Here is a 20,586-nt window from a genome sequence, read left to right as displayed (position 1 = left end):
TTTTCTTCTCTGACTCGGACTCATTCAGACATGGAAAAAAGGAATGATGGCAAGAAGGTATAAACAGGTGCAGAGGTGAATTTTAGAAAACTGTGGCCTCAAAGACTTTCTCAAGTGCATGTTTGGGGGCAATTCATGGTACCCTGTGAGAGTACTTCAGACAGCCTCTGAAGGTTGTATGGACCTTTCTGTGTGCCTTTGGTGGTGAACTCTCATCTTCCAAGCACTACTCACCCTGTACCTTATGATGTTCATAGTGAATTTTCCAGGATTAAATTAACATTGCTGCTAGTGTATATGGTTCCATTCAAAACAGTGTTAAATTATGATGTGTTAAAAACAATTTGCCCAACATTAATCTACAATGTTTTTTCTGGAATGAAAAACATCTTGTTGTTACTTGATGCAGTCTGGACTACAGAAAATGTCAGATGGACATTGATGCAGAAGTGATTAGTGGATTTTTACAGGAATCTCTCAGCTCGTGATATGTGCAATAAGGTATTTTATATTCTAAAAATAAGCAAGATGAACAAATAAACATACATTGGTTAATATATTTGATGTTAATGACACAGATGAACATGAACTGCTTGCCCATAGTGTTGGAAAAAAATTAAAACTTGTTGAAAGTGAGGTGTTAAGGTAATTTTATACTTTTCATCAACCAGACAGTAGCCAGCTGGCCATGTTGGGTTGATGGTGTCATGCCTAGAAGCTGTGTCCTATCAAAATTTACCAACGGCACCTCTTGATAATCCATCCTTTTATTTTGCACATATAAAGCCATTTTTGTTTGCTTTCAGCTGTACCCAGTTGCTCACACACAGCAGCAGATCAAGCAAACATCTACATCAGCATTCTGCACAACCTTTACACTGGATACCATCTGAACCTAACTCCAGCTGCCCATGGAGAAAGATACAAAATCATGGTCACTAAGCAGTCTCACACCTATGTGCAAATCAAGACCCACTGTGTTAATTTTCTGACACATAAAGGGATGAGTCCGGTACAGAGCAGCGTGGCTACACACACCAAAAAAGCCAGTAACAACATTAATATTTCATCTTAATCATATTCTTCACAAGCTCTCAAATGCACCATCTTTTGTACTAATATATTGTATTTTTAGTGTGCTGACATCAAGTATCCTTAAAAAAAGTCCATTTGTCATAATGTTTTTCTTGGTTGGCATGGAAACCACCTAAAAGTATGTTTCTTGACAGTCAGGTTTTTGTAGCAAGTAGAACCCAGATGAATAATGCACAGACACACACACACACACACACACACACACACACACAAGTGTCTTGCAGGTAAAAAATATTTATTTACAGTCCAGTTATGTTCAATAGCAGGGCTAAATAACAGGAATGCAGACCAGACCAAGACTAACTGCATGCAAGAACTGATGACACTAAACTGGAGTAAAAAAACAGCCACAAAATGGTAAAAACAGCGCAGAAGCATGCAAGACAGTCAGCTGGCATGTCCACTCACACCAACAGAACAGAGTGATCAGAAAGTAAAGCAGCACTTAGTGAGTGCCAGGAGAATTGTGCACAATAAATAGAAACAAGACACATAAAGTTTATTTTCAAAAATGTTTTTCTGGTCTCTATGACAACCATTTATTATGTAATAAATTACATAAACAATAGTTTATAATAATAATAATAATAATAATAATAATAATAAAAACCTCTATTAGCTTTATAATGATATACAGCAACCATGCCATGATATATATTTAGGTAATGATGTAAGCCACAATTTGTAGTGGAGCAGATAAGTATGAGTTTTGGCTAGAATTGTTTACTTGGTGATACAAGCATCAGATTTGGCATGAATGCTCTTCATAAATCAATGTTTGAGGAAAAAGTTCTGGCCATTTGAAAATCCAATATGGCAGCCAGCTATGGGTCAATGACTAATTACACAGGGGTCAAATTTTAAAAATGGTCCAATCATATTGAAAAGTATAACACATTATTTGTCTGATTAGTTTGGACCATCTTTGGCTCAGTACTATGGAGTTAAGGGGTAAAAACAGCAAGATTGGTGATAAAGGTCAGTTTCAGTTTGTACACGAATCTAAAGTTCTAGTTGCTCAGGTTCTGTAAAATGCGATGCAGATTATTGGTTGAGTTAATAGGTTTTTAAAACAGAATAGTTTGCACCATGTGTCATGCCCAGTTGTCATGTTTCAGGGCAACATGTCGCATGCCATAGAACCCAGTGCACATCGACATTGCTTGACATTTACTTTGCAAACCAAGCATTCAACACAGTTAAAGTTATTCCATTTATTAATCCTATTAGTTCAACCAATAATTTGCACCACTTTTTACCCAAATTGGAGCAACTTTAACTTTTGACTCCTGTACAAACTGAAATTGACCTTTGTCACCATTCTTCTTTCACCCCATAACATTCAGTCATAGATAGTCCAAACTATACATTTTTCAGAATCTTTATGATCAAACACATAATGTGGTATAGCTTTCAATATGATTGCAGCATTTTTAATTTTTGACCCCTGCGGAATTCTTCATTGACCCCTACCTGGCCGCCATATTGGATTTTCAAGTGGCCAGTACTTTTTTTCTCAAACACTGATTATGAAGAACATTCATTCAGGATGGTTTCAGTTATCTGCTGCACTATTATAGGACTGTTACCTGGAAAAAACTGTATTGATGGAACAAAATAAAGAACACAAGAACACAAATATGATCTTTGTTGCTTTTTTGATTCGAATAGTGATATGAATTGTTATAATTTGCATGTGAATGTCATTATTCTGGATGGAAATTCAGTACAATGGACCAAATAATGTATGACTCAAATCCATATTGAATTCTTTGAGTGTGTATTCACATTCATTCATATGCAAATATCTGCTTGAATGCATGTCAGCATATGTTGCATTTGTTTTAGTGATTCATTATTTTGGACATCTGTGTCGTTAAAAATATGATTTCAAGGTTTGACCCAGCATCCCCATTTATTTCCTTGTAAAATTGTCATTTTTTAAAGAAGATGAGTAATGTTCATTTTCATTTTCTGAATCAGTTATCAACTCTTCATTTCCACAAAAAAAAAAACAAACCTAAAACATTTCAATGGCAAAATAAATAAATAGATCCAAATTTGTATTTTACTTTTTCAGTTCCTGTGTACACAAAAAGGCAGTGGTAATCATGGCTAAAAATAATAATAATAATATAAAATAAGGCTAATATTTCCAATGTCTTCATTTGAATTGCAGTAGAACATGTCTTTAGATAAACGTTTTGCATCATTTACTTTAACACAAACAACATATACAATATGTACACCTTCTTTTTGTGTTAGTAGTTGTGCTGCAGACACTATGTTCACAATCTACAGCACACAGTGTGAGCCACAGTGCCAGTGCATTCAGGGCACATGCAACTAAACTTGGCTATTTATAGGGTGGAGAATGCAACGGACTGTGTTTAAATCATAGAATTAGTCATGGGCATGATTTAGGACATAAAATGAAACAATCACATTGTCATTTGTCATCCCCTTTAAAAGCTAGTGTGCACTGGAGCCTGGCACCCAGTTATCTAGAAAATAGACTCAAGTGACAGGTGTTTGTTTGTTTTTTGTTGTTGTTTTTTTTGGTGAGTTCACACTTGTGTGTGCAGGGTCAAAGCAAACAGCCACCAAAGCTTCCTGAGGTGAAACAGGCATGCAGTAAGGTGAAGATTTGTATTTTTTCCATTTGTGTTTAGTTTTATTTTCTTTAATTGTTGTTTTCAATTCACTTTTGTTGTTTGTACATGCAGTATATTTGTATGTCATGAATGTACTTGTGTAAAGTGTATTTGAAAACTGTGCCCTGTAAATAGATGAAATACTCTTCACCCAACTTAGAAGCATGATTTTGGTGGTTGCTGGCAAAATCACTTTCTGCCTACTTATGATAGCAATGCTCCAACACTGTCACTGACCATAAATTATTTTGCGACCAACAAGCCAATGGGTCCACAAATGAGAACAAGTGCACTTGCATTATAATGACATAGGTGTTGGGTATGAAAATGACACTTGCAGTGTACTGTGTACTGCTTTGCAGTGGGTGCTTTGACCTTAAAGTTGCAATATGTAGGATTTACTGTCATCTAGTGATGAGGTGACAGATTGTCACATCACAGTTTTGATAGCCTTCATGTTTTCATTTGTTTGGGGAAGGAATTCATGCTCTTTGACCTTCTTTTGTGATACGTAATATGTATTATCCTACATTTCACAAATAAGGGTTGTAACACTTGTTAGCCTCTTCTTTTTTTTTCTTTTTTTTCAGTCTTCTGGTCACCTTGCAATATGGAAAAGAGGCATGGAGTATTTTTGTGCTGCTGTGTCAACATGGCAGCTTCCATGAAGGGGCCAAGTAGCTATGAATGGTTCATTCTAAGCTGTTGAAAACACATTGATTGGTTGGTGTAGGTAATTATACACTAATGAACAGATGGTTATGAATACTATAATCAGGTTTTACTCAAACTGTCAATTTATTAGCATAAATCCTACACAATGTGGCTTTAATACTGGAGCTGCTAACCTTGTCCCTGCATTACAACTGTACATTCTAACATTTACGAATAATATTTTCATTATTTCTCATTGTTCTTTTTCTGCCACACGCTAAATATTGTTATCGGCATTTTTTTTCTCTCTGTTCCCACAGCTGTTCTAAATTAAATGATGTTTAACGGAAAGAGCAAAATACCAAAGTGACATGGTTGAAAAAGCAGTGTCACCTCACACCCACAGAAAAGTGTCTTAATCTAGTGAGAGCTGGAACATCATTATTTGACAGCTCATAACATCATCAAACACAGTTGTCACCTTTACAGGTTGTCATGTGCCTTGTGTCCTTGATAAAGTACCCTGGAAGGGTGTTGTGTCATCACCTACACTCGCTGAAAGAATCATGTGTGAACACTTCTGAGACATATCTGCACCCAAGAACAAATGAAAGTGATGATATTTATAAATGTGCATCTAGTTATTTGTCTTACATCCGCACAAGTCCCAGAAGAGAGCTATGATTTTTCCTGAACACTTCTGAACTCAAACTACCTTTTTCTGCTCTCTGTCACCCTACTCATACAGCCTCCTCCACTCATCCCAAATCCACCGCTGGTTGTCATTTTTTTTTTTTTCCTGTGGGTTGGTGGCAGAGTCCACGGGAGCCCCATTTGCCGTGACATATGGCGAACAAGGCAGGCGCTACAAGCGAGTGGCCCTGTCTGGGGCTGTGACTTAGTGTCGTCCCTCAGTGCCTCTGGCAGCACAGGGACAGAGGGATGAAGGGGATGGAGGAAGAGGGAGAGAGGAGGTGCAGAGTTAGGAAGGGTGGTAGCCGGGGAACAAGGGGGATTCACACCGGAGTTGTGGCCCTGGAGACACACTGGCAGTCCTAAGATTAGAGGGGTAATCAATCTCAGCATGGAGCCGACCAATCCCACCTCCCCACTGCCCGGCAATCTGGCCTCCTCAGGTGGGGGCAGGGCTGGGGGGGGGCAAAGGATCACCGACAGGACAGGCAAGAGAAAGAGATGTGGAGAAAGAAGGTTTATTAGCAGTCATTTGTACTTTAACAAGCCTTGGTGCTGGACAGGTGATGAAGCATAGCGCTGCAAACACACATGATTACTGTCATCGTTGTTTACTGGCTTACTGTCACCTCTGGAAGGAACCATTGTTTTGGGAACTCCCAGCACAGACACACATGCCCCCCCTGTGAAATACTACTCACAGTCATATGATGGGACTCTCAGCATTGTTTTCAATTTAATATTAGAAAACAACAAGCAGTAGCCTGGGTGGCCAGCGGAAAGCATTCTGTATGAAAGACAAACAGAGCAGTGGAGATGGTCAAGCATTTTAATGGAGCGAATGGGGTCCAAATCAGTAAAATAATCTGGTATTCTCATTGCTTGCAGCAGTTACAATGTAAAGCCGAAGTCGACAAAATCCTGCTGAAAGGATTTTATATTATGTGGCCAAAGCACTTATTCCCTCTCTCTGTGTCTCTCTCAACAAACCATATTTACTCCATTAAAGCCCCCACCACCTCCGCTGCCATTAACCCCCCCAATTTTTTTTTTTTTTTGGCACACTGCATGCAGTGAAATTGTGAATTCCTGAGACAACAGGGTAAAATGAAAATGACATAGACTTACCTCATTGCCTCATGGTTTGTGAAAGGGTACTCTTCCCCGACAGTTCAAACTAAACTCGTGTTTTGTCCATTCTCAAGACAAGTCTCTGTCCGTTCTTTCAGGTGTTGAGCAACATGAGTGCATAGTCGGCTTATTATGCTATGTTATTCGAAAAACTTTAAATACTATCCATTCAAGGCTCTGGAGTTGTGATTTCCATGTTGCTTATGTAGCCACAGTGCCTCCTATTTCAGACTCTTCCCTGTCACGTGGACACCTGCTGTTCTCCTTTCCTGGAACCATTTCATCAGCTCCTCTTCAGTGTCCTCATAACACACTTTCCTCCCCCCACCAAGCAGCCATTTTGCTGTGTTGGCCAGGATTGCAAGCTTATCCTTGTTCCTACACTACTCACAGACACGTTTCCTATCGACTAGGAAAATCCGAGCAGCATATCCTTCTCCCCTCCTTCTTTTGTGACTTTTATGTTGTGGGCTGCATGTTCCTCCTGCTGCTGCTTCTGTCTCTCTCTCTCCTCTGCACAGGTGGCGCATCTCAAGCCTCATTAGTCTCTGCATATAAACTTCACTCTTCACTTCATCGTCGCCAGAAACTCAGTGTATCTTCCATGGTATCTGGTCTCTCTGTCTCCTCAGAGTTTGCGCGTTCCTACGCAAGTATTTTTCTGATCTCCCGCGCTCAGTAGTTTGCGTGCTGCTACTTTTCCTGCAGCTTTCTCTGAGCTTCCAAGCTCAGCATTTTGTCTGTCTTTTTCTAGATTTCAGCTCGTTCCAGTATTTGGGATTCTGCTAAGATACTGACTGTTTCTCATAGATCTGACAGTGAACTTGATTTTCTTCTGGACGTGTACTGGGCTTGTGTGCTCAGCAAACCACTCACCCCTGTGTCCTCTCCAAATTACATGTCGACAGCTTGCAGGTGGCCACCTGGATTGCATCATCCACTCCTCGCTTTGGTTTCCACGCCGTCCGGACTGTGGTTCTCTGGTTCCACCACTGTGTGGGACCTGTCTCCACTCTGCAAGGCTGCCGACTCGTCCACATCCTCCACACACATTCCATTGTCTATAAACCTGTTTTCTGAGTCACTCCACTCTCGTTTCTACTCCCAGGACTTGGGTTGTCCGTTCCACTCCGGTCCGAACTGTAACATTTTAGCTTGAACGCTGCTGAGTAGCAACTTTTGATTGGAGCCATTTTATGTAATTGTGTAGCAGCTACTGCATGCAGAAATACCTTCATTTGGAGTCTGTGCTGCTTCTTTTGCAGTACGCATGTCCATACATACCATAAGGCCATACTGTCTACAGCATGCATGCTTGCATGCATGCTGTAGACAGGCTGCACATGAACAGAATGTGTAAAAAAAAGACCAGGTTCACTTTTGCACAAACACAGTTAACCAGGTCACTTAATTATATTATTATAGTTCTATGTTGCAAGTCTGTACATAAATGTATTTTTCCTGATTTCAAATATACAGACAGAAACATAAAGTTCTACATCTTGAAAGGGATTTGGTTTCAGGTTAGAAGGATCTATGTCCAGTGTTGACAATGGATTTATAGTGTTAAAGTATGCCAGTAGTAGGCCATTAATTACAACTGGTGATTGACAGTGATTCAACCCAAATGAGGATTGGTACGCTTTCGCTTTTAGGTTCATATTTAGGAAGAAAATGGTAAATTAACAAGTTCTATTCATGCTTCCAAACTTTCTGGGTGGAATAATGCGGTCACTTGCTTCAACTGGCAGGCTCACAGTTTTCCTCTGATCACCTCACACACGGAGTATAGGCTGAGGGGGCTAGCCATGCCTCCTGCACTGAGTAGGCTGGCCATGTCTTTCGCACAGAGCATGAGACTAGAGAGACACTGAAATATCATTGCCTTATGGAAACAAACAGGCACATGTGTAGAATCATACTGTGTGGTTGTACCATTCTGCATGCAGTTCCATGCACACACACACACACACACACACACACACACACATATATATATATATATATATATATATATATATATATGTATATATATATATATATATATATATATATATATATATATATATATATATATATATATATATATTTATATATATATACGAGGTCTATTAGAAAAGTATCCGACCTTATTATTTTTTTCAAAAACCATATGGATTTGAATCACGTGCGATTACATCAGACATGCTTGAACCCTCGTGGGCATGCGAGAGTTTTTTCACGCCTGTCGGTTACGTCATTCGCCTGTGGGCAGTCTTTGAGTGAGGAGTCGTCCACCCGCTCGTCGATTTTTTTCATTGTTTAGGAATGGCTCAGAGACTGTTGCTTTGTTTGATAAAAATTTTTTCAAAACTGTAAGGCACAACTGAGTGGACACCATTCAATAAATTCAGCTGGTTTTCGGTAAAAATTTTAACGCTGATGAGAGATTTTGGTCTGGTAGTGTCGCTTTAAGGACGGTCCACGGCGCCTGACGGCGATCTGCGCTTCGAGGCGGCAGCGTCTCACCGTTTCAAGTTGAAAACGTCCACATTTCAGGCTCTGTTGACGCAGTAAGTCGTCAGAGAACAGAGAACTTTCAGAGAAGTCGGCATGAGGAGTTTATTCGGACATTCCATTGTTAACGGTCATTTTGTAATGAAAGAACGTGCGGGCAGAGTCGCATGTCGGGCTGGACCCGACCGCGGGGGGGTCGCGGCAGGAAAAACACCTCCGTTGGAAATCTTAACGGGCAAGTTGGAACATGCCCAAGCTGTTAAACAATTTCTCAGTTACTCACTTGTTGAAAGCCATTAAAAGCCGCCTGAATTCTACAAATGGTTTTCAACACGGAGGTGTTTTTCCTGTCGCGGCGCACACAGATTTGCCGAGTCGTCACGGAAACGACTCGGCGAATTTGCGCGTACGTCTTTCATTAAAAAAATGTCCTTAAACAGTGGAATGTCCGCATAAATTCCTCATGCCGGCCTCTTCTGAATCTTCTCTGTTCTCTCACGATGTCCTGGGTGAATTAAGCCTTAAATTAGGATGTTTTCAGCTCGAAACAGGCCTACGACAGCGCCTGGAAGCGCTGCAGGACGTCCCGCTCCGTGGGAAGTCCTTACACCGACAGAAACACCCCATAATCTCTCATCAGCCGTTAAACTTTTCACAGAAAACCAGCTTAATTTCTCGAATAGTGTCCACTCGGATATTCCTCACAGGTCCAGAAAAAATTTTGATAAAGCAACGCGCGCCGTCTCGAGCAGCATGTGAAACAAAGGAATTCAGCCGAGAGGGCGGGACCACATCTCACTCAAGGCCTGCCCACAGGGAAATGACGTCACCGACACGCGTGAAAAAACTCACGCATGCGCACGAGGGTTCAAGCATGATTGGTGTAATCGCATGTCATTCAAATCCATATAGTTAAAAAAAAAAATAAAAGGGTCGGTTTATTATCTAATAGACCTCGTATATATATATATATATATATATAGGTGTGACAGCCAAGCTCATGACTCAATGTCAATTGGCTAACCACTAACATCACTGTGTTTGCAACATCTTGCCCTTGTTCTGCTATAACATTCTGCTTTCCTACGGAGGCTGAGAAGTGCGAATACAGAGGTACAGTCACAGACACTCATGCAACATTACATAGGTGTGTCATGTATGACAGTCCAACAACATCCAGAGACTTCAGCATCTGAGGGTGACGGTCATCCAAATACATCAGCTTGCTACTTAGGAGTTTCTTGACTACCTCAGTGACTTCTGCCAGGAAAATGGCACCAGATGGCATCAGAGTCTTCCATCCCTACCTCTTCTGAGGACGGCATGTCAGTAGGATTGAGGAGATCATCAGTGTGTTCCTTCCAGTGCCTCACAATGTCCCCAGTACAGGAAAGTAACTCTTCACCATTGCTGAGAGCAGCCTGGGCTATGAACTTTCCTTTTCCTGACATGTGCCAGAATCAATTTGAAGCCAACTGAAAGTCATTCTCCATGGCTTCTCCAAACTCCTCCCATAGCACAGTTTTTGCCTCAGCAACCACTGAGGCTGCCTTCCTTCTGGCCTAACAGTACCCATCCACTGATTACAGAGACTTCTGTGTCAACCAGGCATGAAAGGCCTCCTTCTTCAGCCTGACACTTCTCTCACTGCAGTGATGCCAGTGGGTTATTGGATAACTGTCATGACAGGCACAGACAACACTCTCGCCACAATGCAAAGCAGCTGCCTCAAGAATGAACATGGACCACTGCAATCACATATCCTGGACCTCCTTCAAGATGTAGATTAAGTTCCTTTGGAAGTGTGAGTTGAAGGCCATCTGGATACTTTCATCCAATAAAAATTCCCAGAAAATACCTTTATGCCTTCCAGGCTGGTACAGTGGCTTTACCCAACAGCTCCGCCCCGCTCCTCACCTGAATGTCCAAGACACATGGTGTAGCTCTGATGGCATGATTAAAAAATTGATCAGCCTTTGACCTAAGATACTCTTGTGTACTTATGAACACCCTTTTGCTCAAACAAGGCATTTGTGATGTATAATTTAAGACCAGTACAGAAGTCCAGCAACAATACACCATTTGGGTTCAGAACATGGGACCCGTTCATCTGAACAATGAGAATACTGAACTCCACCGGTAGAACTGAGTCCCCAGCAGGGACCTTTTCCAGGATCCCTCAGAGAGTCATCACACCATTACATCGTTACAGTGCTCCCAGAATCCTGACTGCTGCTACTGGCATGGTTGGGATCAATCAATCAATCAATTTTTTTATATAGCGCCAAATCACAACAAACAGTTGCCCCAAGGCGCTTTATATTGTAAGGCAAGGCCATACAATAATTATGTAAAACCCCAACGGTCAAAACGACCCCCTGTGAGCAAGCACTTGGCTACAGTGGGAAGGAAAAACTCCCTTTTAACAGGAAGAAACCTCCAGCAGAACCAGGCTCAGGGAGGGGCAGTCTTCTGCTGGGACTGGTTGGGGCTGAGGGAGAGAACCAGGAAAAAGACATGCTGTGGAGGGGAGCAGAGATCGATCACTAATGATTAAATGCAGAGTGGTGCATACAGAGCAAAAAGAGAAAGAAACAGTGCATCATGGGAACCCCCCAGCAGTCTACGTCTATAGCAGCATAACTAAGGGATGGTTCAGGGTCACCTGATCCAGCCCTAACTATAAGCTTTAGCAAAAAGGAAAGTTTTAAGCCTAATCTTAAAAGTAGAGAGGGTGTCTGTCTCCCTGATCTGAATTGGGAGCTGGTTCCACAGGAGAGGAGCCTGAAAGCTGAAGGCTCTGCCTCCCATTCTACTCTTACAAACCCTAGGAACTACAAGTAAGCCTGCAGTCTGAGAGCAAAGCGCTCTATTGGGGTGATATGGTACTACGAGGTCCCTAAGATAAGATGGGACCTGATTATTCAAAACCTTATAAGTAAGAAGAAGAATTTTAAATTCTATTCTAGAATTAACAGGAAGCCAATGAAGAGAGGCCAATATGGGTGAGATATGCTCTCTCCTTCTAGTCCCCGTCAGTACTCTAGCTGCAGCATTTTGAATTAACTGAAGGCTTTTTAGGGAACTTTTAGGACAACCTGATAATAATGAATTACAATAGTCCAGCCTAGAGGAAATAAATGCATGAATTAGTTTTTCAGCATCACTCTGAGACAAGACCTTTCTGATTTTAGAGATATTGCGTAAATGCAAAAAAGCAGTCCTACATATTTGTTTAATATGCGCTTTGAATGACATATCCTGATCAAAAATGACTCCAAGATTTCTCACAGTATTACTAGAGGTCAGGGTAATGCCATCCAGAGTAAGGATCTGGTTAGACACCATGTTTCTAAGATTTGTGGGGCCAAGCACAATAACTTCAGTTTTATCTGAGTTTAAAAGCAGGAAATTAGAGGTGAAGATGAAGTCACTGTCAAGTCATCAATCTGCAAGCCCCAAGTCAAGTCTCAAATCAGCTTGCAAACAATTGGTGGTCATTTTGACTTGAGACTTGCTGAGTCACGAGCTGGCTCTGAATATGGATGGAGAGACCTGGAAGAACACATCCTGGAGAGCAGCCGGGTTCCACTTATTCTTGGACGCCAGGATGAGGAAGTCGATCGCATAGTCGGCGGCCCTCTACTTTCTTGCTTGAGCTTCATTACTAATCATGCAGCTTCACGGCATGGGGATGTATACAGAAAAACTCGCTGGAGGGTGGAGCTGAAGGCTTGAAGAGAGCCGCAGGGGGGTGACTGCCTGCCCCACTCTGCTGATGCCCATGTCGCAGCCTGGCTGGTGAGGTGAGTTATCATGAATGCTATTATCCTTTGTTATTAAACATTGCTGACATTAAATCAAAATCAAGTTCACACTGGGTGATAACAGGTTTGACATCTCTGGACTCCCTAGAGAAACGCTCAGGTCACGACAGCTAGTCAAAAAAACAGGCACAGCTGTGGACACTGGCGGGGCTGCACTCAGTCCTGGAAGTGGTTGACTGGTATTGGCGGGACGTTGCTCCATCTGTGACCTCACTGAAGACATGAACGAGTCTTGACGCTTGACGGTCGCTAAAGCTAGAGCTCAGAGCAGTAAGACTGTCTTCTTGTTGCACCAGCTAGCGACTGTGATGGCGTACTGCCAGCTGGAATGCATTTGAGTCTGCTGTGTCCATTGGTGGCCAGATCATTCTATCAGGTTGTGTGGACAGATATGCCTAGACACAAATAGGACTCAAAAGGACTCAAGTAGACACAAGTAGGACTCAAACTCACAGCTCTGAATTTTAGGGCCACTTCACAGATAGTACAAATGTGGTTGAATTGCGCATGAAGCAGGAATTGTATGTAATACGTGTAAAATCATAGCTGCCTCCAATGCCTCATACACCTGTTGCTACAACTATTTGTGCACACCAGCAGCTGAAAGAGAGTGTGTGCTGTGAGAGCCCATCGAACCATCTCGCGGCACGTGTCTGCCAAATTCCAGCTGACACACATGAACATCTAATGCCGCTCACTTGGCACTTAGAAAATGTGCAGCCATTCACGCTATTAGCATAACAACAGTCAGCAGACAATCACTTTTGAGCAGGATGTGGAATTTGTCTAATTCCCCCCACGAGTGTGGCTTTGCAAACAGACACAGTGACACGGTGTGTGCGCTGTACTGACAGAAGGTGTGTCCACCGACAGAAGCGGCTGTGGAGAGCTGTGGTTCTGGACATCCCAGATGGAGAACACGGACAATGTTTGCACGGACATGAACTAACTGCATACTGTGACGTGTGTGTCTGCTTGCTGTCCTCATGTGGACATACATAAAAACATATATTGCTGTTGCAATGGGCTGCAGCAAGCGAGTGCACGCCACGCACATTGACAGGCTACCCCAGGTGAAACGGACCATTACATCAAAACACGCAGCGGGCGTCTGAATGTCACCCACGTGAGCTCTGTTCCACATGATGTGGTGTCTGTCCTGTGGCGCGCCATCCACAAGACATGCGTGTCGGGGTGCACATGCACACGGGACCAGCTGGACATGCCACCAGCAGATGTGAACATGATAAGAGCACCCTGCTTCTCATTCATGTCATTTCATGACTGTACTTCTGTGACCATGGGTCATCTACAGAGGAACAGATGGATCATACGAGGGCTGTCAATAAAGTATAGGTCTTTTTTATTTTTTTCAAAAACTATATGGATTTCATTCATATGTTTTTACGTCAGACATGCTTGAACCCTTGTGCGCATGCATGAGTTTTTCCACGCCTGTTGGTGACATCATTCGCCTGTGAGCACTTCTTGTGGGAGGAGTCGTCCAGCCCCTCATCGGAATTCCTTTGTCTGAGAAGTTGCTGAGAGACTGGCGCTTTGTTTGATCAAAATTTTTTCTAAACCTGTGAGGCACATCGAAGTGGACACGGTTCGAAAAATTAAACTGGTTTTCCGTGAAAATTTTAACAACTGATGAGAGATTTTGAGGTGATACTGTCGCTTTAAGGACTTCCCACGGAGCGGGATGTCGCGCAGCACTCCCAGGCGCCGTCGTCAGCCTGTTTCAAGCTGAAAACCTCCACATTTCAGGCTCTATTGATCCAGGACGTCGTGAGAGAACAGAGAAGTTTCAGAAGAAGTCGGTTTCAGCATTTTATCCGGATATTCCACTGTTAAAGGAGATTTCTTTAATGAAAGACATGCGGACGGGTCCGCGCGTCGGGACGCAGCCGGCGCGGTGCGGCGGCACAGGAAAAACACCTCCGTGTTGATAGCCATTTGCAAAATCCAGGCGGCTTTTGATGGCTTTCAGTGGAGTGAGTATATGAGAAATTGTTTAACAGCTGGGCATGTTCCAACTTGTCCTTAAGGCTTCCAACAGAGGTGTTTTTCCTGTGGCGGAGCGTCGCCGCGGCTGCGAGCCGACGCTGCAATCCGTCCGCACGTCTTTCATTAAAAAAAATCTCCTGTAACAGTTGAATATCCGGATAAAATGCTGAAACCGACTTCTTCTGAAACTTCTCTGTTCTCTCACGACGTCCTGGATCAATAGAGCTTGAAATGTGGAGGTTTTCAGCTTGAAACAGGCTGACGATGGCGCCTGGGAGCGCTGCGCGACGTCCCGCTCTGTGGGAAGTCCTTAAAGCGACAGTATCGCCTCAAAATCTCTCATCAGCCGTTAAAATTTTCACCGAAAACCAGCTTAATTTTTCGAACCGTGTCCACTTCGATGTGCCTCACAGGTTTAGAAAAAATTTTGATCAAACAAAGCGCCAGTCTCTCAGCAACTTCTCAGCCAAAGGAATTCCGACGAGGGGCTGGACGACTCCTCCCACAAGGAGTGCTCACAGGCGAATGACGTCACCGACAGGCGTGGAAAAACTCACGCATGCACACGAGGGTTCAAGCATGTCTGACGTAAAAACATATGAATGAAATCCATATAGTTTTTGAAAAAAATAAAAAGGACCGTTACTTTATTGACAGACCTCAATAAAATGCAGTGTTTTTATATGGTGTGTGGTTGTATTTGTTTTTAAATCCGTCCATGTCCTTCTTGATATCAGACATATCAGGTATGTATGTGTAAACAAATCACACAGCTGCTTGCACTGTCACGCCTGCCCGTTGCCTCGATGTTATCGTGGTTCGCTTTTATGAGCTGTTCCGTGATTTGCCCTGATTTGTACTTATTCATTTACTGGTTGGTAATGCGGGGTCTGGTACACATAAAGGCAGTCCAATAACAGCAAACAAATCAGAAATATCAGGCAATAAGGCGTGGTTGGAAAAACAGGCAGGTGGTCAAAAAACACAATGTGGCTAGGAGGACTTGGAACAAACGGGTACAGAGCTGGAAGCAAAGGCATAGCGGCATAGTGGAAAGCTCCAGAACAGGGTGTGGCTCAAACAGTGTGCAAAGCCCACCTCCAAGCACAGACAAGAGAGATAGGGAAAGACAAAGCCCAAGCAGAGAAGCAACACAAGGAAAAAACCAAAGCAAACTAAACTAAGCTGAACAAGCATGATACAAAAAGTCCAGAACATGACAAAGTTCAGCAGCCAATGCTGCAAAAACCTGACTTCTGCTAATCCAGTGATTAGATTTGTTGTCTTCAGTTTCTGCTGCACAGATGGACTAGAGAGATGTAATGTAATGCAATAAGGAGAAAACAGCTAAAGGTACAATACAGAGGAATTTAAATAAAGGAAGGAAATATCCTCATGAGCCCTTTTACAGATAAATGAAATAATTAGACACCTTCCCAGCGGTCTTTAGCATTTTATTTTATTTCAGGGGAAATAATTAGACATCTTTTGGAAACGCTTCTCCTTTTTTTTTCCATCTTTAATCTTTAATCTGTGGAACATTTCCTTTGGGCAACAAGGTGCTTCATACTAAAATGTAATATTCTATGAAGAGTCACAGTGGCTTTGCATTACAAGGATGTGTGCTTCATCTCTCAGCCAACAAAATGCTTCACACATGTACACTTCTTTCTCAAATTAATTCGTATATATGTAACAAAGCAGGTAATAGTGAAGTAGCAAAGCTTGTTTTAATTGGGGCAAGAGCTCTGGAGTGAGTCCCATCTGTGGTGTAGTTGGGACTTAATTAAAAATAAACATGGCTACCTATCAATACACCAGAAAACCACAGCGAGGAAGAGAGTTGAGAATAATCTCAACACACAGCGGGTCAGCTTGGCCTGTAAACAACATGGATTTAGCCAAAAACAAGACAGAGTAGAAACGGAACATAAATTGCATGAAATCAATATGAGCAAAAACAACACACACACACAAAAAAAAATCAAAGCTGGCAACAGGAAAATCAAGCAGAATTGAACTTTTGTTGTGCTCAATCAAATATTGTGCAGCCGGTGATCAGTCTCAGGAGTGAATGGAAATAACAGCAGGACTTGAGGAGAGGGTTAACAGCCCATATCTAGACAGTGTTAGTACATGTTCTTATGAGCCTCAACAGAGAATAAAGGTGTAATCTGAGGTACATATAGCACATGAAACCATTTTAAAGCGGAGAGTGCCAAGGCAACTAAACCAAGGGATTAGGGGATAACTTTAATGTCTAAGACGGGCCAACCGGTATTGTCCACAAATACTAAGGACTCTATCTACAGCGTTAAAAGTGGTAAAAACAAAAAAATAAACAACAGCTGAGGTTGCCAGAATAATTCTGTAAAAAATCCAGTTATAAATATACTCAACAAAAATATAAACGCAACATTTTTGGTTTTGCTCCCATTTTGTATGAGATGAACTCAAACATCTAAAACTTTTTCCACATACACAATATCACCATTTCCCTCAAATATTGTTCACAAACCAGTCTAAATCTGTGATAGTGAGCACTTCTTTGCTGAGATAATCCATCCCACCTCACAGGTGTGCCATACCAAGATGCTGATTAGACACCATGATTAGTGTATCTGGTGTTTTTTTTTTGTAATTGACAAAAAAAAAAAAAAATTCAGTACATATGTTACGATCAATTATAACAAACAAAATCTATGTAGTTTTTATTTCAAGAACATCAGTTGAGTATAATCATCACATGTCAAGAATCACATGGCCACAGTGAAGTTATTACAAGCAACATAGTGGTTTTCTACGTCAACAGCACATATATGACACACGCGTTACTTGAAATGTTCAAACGCTCTGTCCATATGGGTTTTTGGAACCAAATGACCCAAAATTTATCCTGCTATGGTTTATTCTGTGTATATTTCCATATTTCATGCAAACATTTATAGATTTCCAATTTGTTTTGAAATAACACCCATCCCTATTCATATCCACTGCTTGCAAAGGATCCTAGGTATCACTTGGGCCGATCAAGTTCCTCATGTGACCATCCTCCAGTGTGCAGGTTATAAAAGCATGGAGGACCATATCAAGCAACAGCAGCTTCACTGGGTGGGTCATCTGTCAAATGCCCAGAAAACTACGCTAAGGCGAACTTATCATCGTTTGCCACTGTGTTGGAGGTCAGAAGAAGTGCTTCAAAGATCACCTCAAGGCTGCTTTAAAGAAGTGCAGCATCTCCCCTGTAGCCTGGAGTGGCTCACCATTATCTGGGATGATTGGTGGTCACTATGCCACATAGTTGTGCAGAACTTTATGGCCCACCGCGTTCAACATCTAGAAGAGCAATGTTGTTGCGGTTACATGTGGACCTCAGGCATCTCCATCCCGGGGAGGGTATTCCATGCCCAACCTGTGAGAAATGCTGTTTCCAACTTTGGGCCGTTAAAGGAGACACCAAAGACATCCCCCTCCTACTTAGCTTTCTGAATTTGCCAGAGAGACGTTGTCATAGACAGTGATGGACAACCGCAAATGAGTAAGAATTGCCATATTAACATATTTTGACTGCATTTGGACAAATTATGTTACTATAAGAAGTTTTGAAAATATTGTGCATGTTTAGTATTGAATAGGTTACATACACTGAGGCAAACAAGCATTTTCCCAACTACAAAGAATGGAGAGGTCTGTAATTTTTATCATAGGTACAGTTCAACTGTGAGAGACATAATCTAAAAAAAATATATATATATATATATATCAGAAAATCACATTGTATGATTTTTTTTTAATGATTAATTTGCATTTTGTTGCATGAAATAAGTATTTGATACTTAGCTCCCCATTTTCTATTGAGTTCAGGTCTGGAGACTGGCTCGGCCACTCCTTAGTTGCCCTGACTGTATGTTTCATGGCATTGTCATGCTGGAAGATCCAGCCACGACCCATCGTTAATGCTCTTACTGGGGAGGAGGTTGTTTGCCAAAATCTCATGAGACATGACTCCATCCATCCTCCCTTCAATGCGGTGTAGTCGTCCTGTCCCCTTTGTAGAAAAGCACCCCCAAAATGATGTTTCCACCCCCATGCTTCATGGTTAGGATGGTGTTCTTGGGGTTGTTCTCATCCTTCAAACACAGCGAGTGGAGTTGATACCAAAAAGCTCTATTTTGCTCTCATCTGACCCCAGGACCTTCTCCTATAACTCCTCTGGATCATCCCAGTGGTCACTGGTGAACCTGAAATGGGCCTGGACATGTGCTGGCTTGATCAGGGGGACCTTGCTGCCCTGCAGGATTTTAAACCATGATGGCATAGTGTGTTACTCATGTAATCTTTGTGACTGTGGTCCCAACTCTCTTCAGGTCATTGACCAGGTCCTCCCGTGTAGTTCTGGGCTTTCTCAGAATCATCCTTACCCCACACGGTGAGATCTTTCATGGAGCCCCAGACCAAGGAAGACTGACAGTCATCTTGTGTTTCTTTAATTTTCTAATAATCACGCCAACAGTTGTTGCCTTCTCACCAAGCTGCTTGCCTGTTGTCCTGTAGCCCATCCCAGCCTTGTGCAGGTCTATAGTTTTGTCCCTGGTGTCCTTAGACAGCTCTTTAGTCTTGGCTATGGTGGACAGGTTGGAGTGTGATTGAATGAGTGTGTGAACAGGTGTCTTTTACACAGGTAAGTTTAAACAGGTGCAATTAATACAGGTAAAGAGTGCAGAATAGGAGGGCTTCTTAAAGAAAAACTAACAGGTCTGTGACAGCCAGAATTCTTGCAGGTTGGTAGGTGATCAAATACTTATTCCATGCAATAAAATGCAAATTAATTATTTAAAAATCATCTATTGTGATTTTATGAATTTTTATTTTACATTCCATCTCTCACAGTTGAAGTGTACCAGCGATAAAATAACAGACCTCTTTATTCTTTGTAGGTGGGAAAACTTGCAAAATTGGCAGATGATCAAATACTTATTTGCCTCACTGTATGTACCATTAGCACAATGATGAATTAGATGCAAGTGGTTAGTGTGACGCTTCCAACAACAGTGAAAAATTGTGAGGCTTATTTTATTTTAGGGGGAATAATTAGACATCTTTTGGAAAAGTGTCTCCTTTTTTCCCTCTTTAATCACTATTTAATCCCAATTTTCCTTTTATAATTTTTTTGCAACTTACAATAGTTTTATCCTGCAAAATTTGGAGTGGGTTCTGCCACAGCTGTCATGTTTTTTTTTATTGTTTCCTTGGTGACTCCCTCTCCCCCACCCCCACATGTGCGTAAGAAAGAAAGACTGAGGACCCCCCCGAGTCCCTAAATTGTGTATACACACACACACCACCACCACCACCACCACCAAAGAAGAAAGTCTTTCATTCACACCATTCCATGGAGAGAACTCTTACTAAAATGGTAAATGATCTCCTGCTTGCAATGGATTTGGACACTACCATGGTTCTGTTACTACTGTTAGATCCTAGCACTGCATTTGACACAGTCGATCACCGTACACTACTTGCTAGGTTGGAGAATCACTTTGGGTTTGCTGGGAATGTCCTTGCATGGTTGACGTCCTACCTAACCAGTTGCTCTCCTTTACAATAATGTCACCTCAAACCTTGTTCTGATGAAACATGGGGTTCCACAGGGGTCTGTCTTAGGCCCCCTGTTTTTCTCCCTTTATATAGCACCCCTTGGGCATATATTGCAGCATTATAGGATTACTTTTCGCTGCGATGCCAATCATACTCAGCTGTACATGTCGATAACTGCTGGTAATCTCATACACATCAAGACTTTAGAGGACTGCCTTGCTTCAGTGAAAACCTGGATGTCTAGCAATTTCTTACTTTCAAATTGAGACTGAAATGGTGATCCTTGGTCCAGCAAGATATCAACATCAGCTTGACTGGCGCACACACACTTAACTTAGATTCATGCGTCATTCATTGACAAAGTGAGGAACCTTGAAGTGATTTTTGATCCCTCATTGTCCATTGACAAACACGTCGGAGAAAATCAC

At 42.0% G+C, this 20,586-nt stretch overlaps 1 long non-coding RNA gene across 1 annotated transcript; it reads right to left on the bottom strand.

Moving 5' to 3' along the window:
• Positions 1-404: 404 nt before the first annotated feature.
• Positions 405-20,024, bottom strand: LOC117513280. The gene is made up of 3 exons (XR_004561536.1): positions 19,945-20,024; positions 5,635-5,644; positions 405-415 (listed from the first exon to the last, which is right to left on the bottom strand). It is a non-coding gene; the product is annotated as an uncharacterized LOC117513280 (long non-coding RNA).
• Positions 20,025-20,586: the final 562 nt, after the last annotated feature.

The sequence above is a fragment of the Thalassophryne amazonica genome, chromosome 7 (assembly GCF_902500255.1).
Source record: "Thalassophryne amazonica chromosome 7, fThaAma1.1, whole genome shotgun sequence".
Lineage (NCBI taxonomy): Eukaryota > Metazoa > Chordata > Actinopteri > Batrachoidiformes > Batrachoididae > Thalassophryne > Thalassophryne amazonica.
The sequence above is the reverse complement of the archived record's forward strand: the minus strand, read 5'-3'. Positions and strand labels throughout refer to the sequence as shown.